This window comes from Triticum dicoccoides, chromosome 6A (assembly GCF_002162155.2).
Source record: "Triticum dicoccoides isolate Atlit2015 ecotype Zavitan chromosome 6A, WEW_v2.0, whole genome shotgun sequence".
NCBI classification, from domain to species: domain Eukaryota; kingdom Viridiplantae; phylum Streptophyta; class Magnoliopsida; order Poales; family Poaceae; genus Triticum; species Triticum dicoccoides.
The window spans coordinates 229,952,911-229,959,072 of record NC_041390.1 but is presented as its reverse complement, the minus strand read 5'-3'; positions in this window follow the sequence as shown (position 1 = coordinate 229,959,072).

Here is a 6,162-nt window from a genome sequence, read left to right as displayed (position 1 = left end):
TGCATCTCTAAAGATCAATTTAGGATATTTTTTTAAGCTGCCTTTGTGAGCACGTAGTATGTTTTTGTTTTAAATAAATTCTCTTTGGTTGGTCATATATGACTATGTGACTTTCTTTCTTCCGCGTAGTGTACATAGGACCCATATCTCTTATTGTCAGATCCAGCTATAGCTAAGTTAATTCTTCTTTTTTGTAGTGTACATAGGACCCATATCTCATCCTCCACTTCTTGTTTGTGCCTTGGCTTGTGACTATTGCAATTTACGAAGGTATATAAGTTGGTAGAATTTCTGTAAAGAGACAGGGTGGGACTATTAATTAGTACTCCCTCTGTAAACTAATATAAAAGTGTTTAGATCACTATTTTAGTATTCTAAACGCTCTTATATTAATTTACGGAGGGAGTAATAAAGGAATTCTATTTCTCGGTGACGCCCTCGGTGACAAGGAATTCTATTTCTAAGGTGGCACTAACTCTGTTTTTCTAGGCATTGGCACTAACTCTGTTGGCTGGCACTTTAAGGTATGTGGGGCTGGACAGATCAATCAGTGGCCCATATATAACAGCAAAACCTGGCCCAGGTGTACGCTGCTGGATATAATAAGGTGGGATGTATGAGAGGGAGCTCCTATGCAGCGCTGCAGGCGCCCGTTAACGATCCGGCGCCTGCAGCGCTGCTAGCATCAGCCGGCCCACTAGCGTCTGTCCCAGTTTTTTATTTTTTTATTTTTTTGTTACGAAAATACAAATATGAAATCAAAAAAGGTTTACAGATTTAAAGAAAAATGGTTCATCCATTTTAAATAAAAGGTTCGTATCTTTAAAAAAGGTTCATCAATTTTGAAAAAAGTTCATCAATTTGAAAAAAAGTCCATTCAAATTGAAAAAAAGTTCATCCAATTTAGAAAAAGTTCATAAAATTTGAAAAAAGTTTATAGAAATTCAAAAAAAGTTCATGTATTTTTAGAAAAAGTTCATTGAACTTAAAAAAGTTCATAAATAAAAAAATTCATCCATTTTCAAAAAGATGTTCATCAAATTTCAAAGTAGCTCATCGATATTCAAAAAAGTTCATCAACCTACAAAAAAACTGTTGAAATTTTTAAAAAGTTCATATATATTCAAAAAAGTTCACAGAATTTTCAAAAAAGAAAATGTCAACCGGCGCATAGATGGGCCAGCGCATAGGCGCCAAATAGGAAATGCCCATACGAGACCGGAGGACTCTCGATCGTGTGCTCGATCAGGAGACGTGCGAACCCAAGTAATATTAATGACCTACCGCACTACGCGGGACGAAACTAAGAATATCACTTTGGTTTAATAGTAGGTATAGATATAGAATAGATATAGATATAGATATAGATTTGAAGATTTTGGTGAAGGGGAGGCACAACTGGAAGTCTCGGCAATATGCATAATTTGGAGATTTTGGTGGATGCATGTTTCCGATATTCAACCGGATGGGCTTGGCAATGTTCAGCCAAATGGGTGTATCACTGCTGGCCCAACCGAATGATCCTTTGGAGAGAGGACTCAGGTCGTCAGAGCTTGTTACGCCTAAGAGCATCTTCAACAGCTGTGTGACGTGCTAAAAAATCATTTACAATGTTGTAGTCGTGAGTTTTTGCGTGGCGAAGAGCACTTGCTTCAGCGGCCGCTGGAAAGTATAGCGCGCACGAGCCGCTCCAGTAGCTGCTGCAAAAAAACTGCGCATGCACTCTAGCACAAACAATATATGCACTTCAAACAGAACCAAAAAGATCAAACACAAATAAAATAAATCAACAATAAATAGTTCAATTTTATTATTACAACTCAAACAAATAGTTTATCTAGCAATACAACAAATAGTTCAACAATACAACATCAAACATACAAATCATGATGCTCTTTGTCGGCCATTCTATGTCCACCACTTCTCGATAAGATCCTTCTGAAGATCATCATGCGTTTCAACACGTTGAATGGCATGATAGGAGGCAACAAATCAGGCCACCCTCGCAGCCCTCCGCCGCACTCGCACGGATGTCCCAAGAGCTCATACTGAGAGTAGTATAAATTTTGGCCACGCTCATTCTTGATGATCATATTGTGCATGATCACACAAGCATGCATGTTGTATCAAAGCATCTTTTGATCCCAAAATCTAGCCGGTCCTGTCACAATGGCAAATTGGGCTTGCAAAATTCCAAAAGCTCTCTCCACATCTTTCCTAGCCGCCGCCTGAGCATTGTGGAAATCAAGTTTTTTTCTTACATTTCGGTTTTTTCAACGGCTTCACAAATGTTTGCCACTTTGGGTAGATGCCATCCGCAAGATAGTAGCCATAGTTGTATGTATGGCCATTTGCTACAAACTGCACCGATGGCAGTTCACCATTTGTAATCTTATTCATGAGTGGTGACCGATTAACAACATTGATATCATTCAAAGATCCAGGCATTCCAAAAAAAACATGCCAAATCCAAGTCTCTTGATCGACCACTGCTTCAAGGATTATAGTGGAATCCCTTTTTTGGCCGTGGAATTGGCCATGCCATGCCTTAGGACAGTTCTTCCAACTCCAATACATGCAATCTATTGAGCTAAGCATACCTGGGAACCCGCAAACTTTGTTCATCTCCAAAAGCCTTGCGGCGTCTTCATCATTGGGAGATCTCAAATACTCCTGGCCAAACACTTGCACAATTTCGATTGCGAAGCGCTTGCCACACATGATGGCTTGACTCTCACCCATGGCCAAGTGGTCATCAACTAGATCAGCCGGAATACCGTATGCCAACATATGCAAAGCGGCTGTCACCTCCTGAAAGGTGCTATGCTCAAGCTCTCGCGCGACATTCCTCCTTTGCTGAAGAACCGATCATGGCTCGCCAATCTATCTGCAATGCACCTGAACAACTCGGCGCTCATTCTAAACCGGCGCCGGAAGTATGACTCGGGGTACACGGAATTATGCACAAAATAGTGCCCCATCTATCTCTTGTCGGCATCGATCTTATCTCTCCAAATTTTCTGCCGATCCATAACCGAACCACCGTGCTTCGGTTTTTTGTTGATGTGCGTAGATAGGATCACTGCAAGATCCTCCTCCTCTTCAATATCAAATTCTTCTTCGGAAGAATCATATGACGAACTCATCTACAATGTTCAATTTAAACTAGTCTATAAAAACTACAAACAACATGCACCAAATCCATGTAAAAATGTGAAGCTGAAGCAATACATACCTTGCAAGCGTTTTGTCGAACACCTTGTGGGCGCCGAGCGGCAGTGGGCGGCCTGGCGCTCTTCGTCGGAGGAATGGCACGCACGAGGGGCGGTGGCGACTAGAGGGAGACGAAGGAAGCAGCGGCGGCACGAGCATAGCCGAGGAAGTGCCAGAATGGTCGCCGAAAGAAATGGGGTGGTGCGAGCGGCGCGCTAGCGCCTAGGTCGGGGTAGGTGGAAGACGCGAACGGGCGCTCGAGTGTGTAGCGCACGGGAGCGGGCGCAGCAAATAAACGACGCGCGATGGGGTTTTGGACCGCGCGCTGAACTGCTTATGCCGCGCGCGCAATTTTTGTGCCTCCACTGGAGCTCCCGGGGCAGTTATGCGCACGCAAAAAACCTAAAATTTTCAGCGCGACGCTTATATAGCGCGGCTGTTGGAGATGCTCCAATACTTCTGATGAGGACATGAATACCTTCAATACGACCAAAAATATTGCATACATGTATATTTGTGAGGTGATTTCTAATGCAAACTATGCAATAATTTATTTATGTCATCCAAGACAAAAATACTTCACAAACTTTTGTGCCATGTCTAATTGCAGGTGTATGAAACATTTGTACAATCCACATATGAAGATAAGGGAGAAAGAGATGTTTACTTGCTGTTCAAAAAGTTCTCTCACGTTACTTTTGGCCCAAGAGAAGATATAGTCCAATTCTCTCATGTTCTGGACTTTGATTCGGACTGCACAGACATACCTGACTCAAAACGTCAATAACTTTTTCATCCGGACTCTGAATTGGGTGATTCTTTTTTTTGTTGGAAAATAGATCTCGTGCACTTTCCAACCCAATTGGATTCACCTTCAAATTCGTCTAGAGCACTGAGTAATGGACGAAACAATCTGATGTTGCAGCGGAATCCGAGTCAAACTAGAAGTCCAAAGGTGTTACGTCACCTCTACTTGGGCCCATTGGCCTTGTATGACCTAGGATTAGTTTTAGGCTGTCTTGAGACGTCCTCCCACCTCCTTGGCCGCCACCCCTTACTTCTATATAAGTAGATCCATGTAGTAGCTTTTTCCTTGGGTTTGTTTCGATTAAAAGTTCGCCATAGCTGCAACTTCGCGTACTTCGTTTGTGTTCAACTATCAGACAAAGGAGTCACAGAACCCCACCTTCATTAATAAAGTTTTCTTCTTATATTCGCAATATCCAGATTGCAATCTCAGTTTCTTGCTTGTTCTTCGTTTGCTCACAGGAAACAGACCCTCGTGATCAGGTTGATCGTGCTCCGGCGTGGTCAATAACCCCTCGGAAGTTGGTTTAGCGATTGCTAAGGCGCGACATCTCGCACGTTCATAGTCGGATCATTAAGGTCGACTCCCACAGAAAATGATAGCCACCATCTCATCGAAACATCGGAACACCTTTGCCTCTATCAAGTGGTATCAGTTTTCAGGTTGCTCGGTGAGAATTTCCAGTTTTTCCTAGATTAGATTTATTTTTTCTTACCTATTGTCCAAGAAAAAGCCACAAAAAAGTTAGATCTATTCATCCCAAGCCGCCTTTGCAATTTTCTTTTCATTGCTTGCATAGTTGAATTATCGGTTGCATCATCGTGTTGAGTTGCTGGTCTTAGTGTCTAGTTCGTTTAGAGTTTCAAGTTCTGTTCACATTGGTCACGCCGCCGCTGCATCATTATCCCTTCTGCCGTCCACCACCCACCCATCAATTTCCAGCACGTGCTACCCATCGTTCATTGTCATAATCATAGTTGAGATCGTTCACATCTTAGTTTGATCCAATCTGCATCTTATCTAGTTTGTTTTGGAAAGAGGGAGAGAGAAAAAAAAAGACAGAGAAAAAATAGAGAAAAAGTAAAAGAAAGTGAGAGAAAAAAGAGAGAAAAAAAAGAGTGTGGAAAAAAAGAGAAGAACAAAATAAAATTCGGATTTATCTAGACTCAATCTCGTAGTTGAATTCGGATTGGAATCTGTTTTGTGCACTGTTTAGTAAAATATGCATAACTTCCTCATACGAAGTCCGTTTTGGCTCTGGGAGTACTCAAATGAAAACTAGGGAAGAGACGCATCTAAATAGTTGCATAAGCTAGTTCAATATTTGGCACCTCAAAATCGGCTTCTAAATAGGTCTTTTTGCCCTTCGAAGTTTGCGAACACAGCTTATTCTGATTTTTAGACCAGATTTAGAATTTTTTGACTCCTCATATCAACTCGAAATTGAGTGATTCGTTTTGCATTTGAAAGCTTGAGTCAGTGCCATTCTTGAGAAAATTATTAGAAAATTGGAACAAACTTTTTCAGAGAAAAGTTGGAGAGAAAGTTGTTGGTATATCCTACTGGGCTTTTGTTTCACATTATTATCTTTACTGCTATGTGATCTTCACTTATATCTTACTGTCCAGAGCTATTTCATTTCCTTTATTGATGCTAGTTGTGCTATGCGATGACCTCATTAGTGTCCTAGGCTCGCGTCTCTAATCCGGTCTAGCCTAGGACTAGCACAGTACCATCGTTGAGCGTTTATTCAACATTGCATCTCTGAATTGATTATTGCTAATCTTTTGCTACCAAATATTTAAGCCTTCCAAGCTCCACATATTTCTACACCGTGTATACGTACATTCCCCTGTCAATTGTTTTACTTAAGCTTCGGAGTTATTTGACACCGCTGGTTACATGTCACCACCTGCTGCATGGTAAGAACTTGTAAGATATTGATATTTGCTATACAGTGAGCGTTTTACCACCACATCCTAGTTGTTTCAAGAAGGGAAGGATGATGAGGACATGACTACCTTCAATACGACCAAAAATATTGCATACATGTATATTTGTGAGGTGATTTCCAATGCAAACTATGCAATAATTTATTTATGTCATTCATGACAAAAATACTTCACAAACTTTTGTGCCAT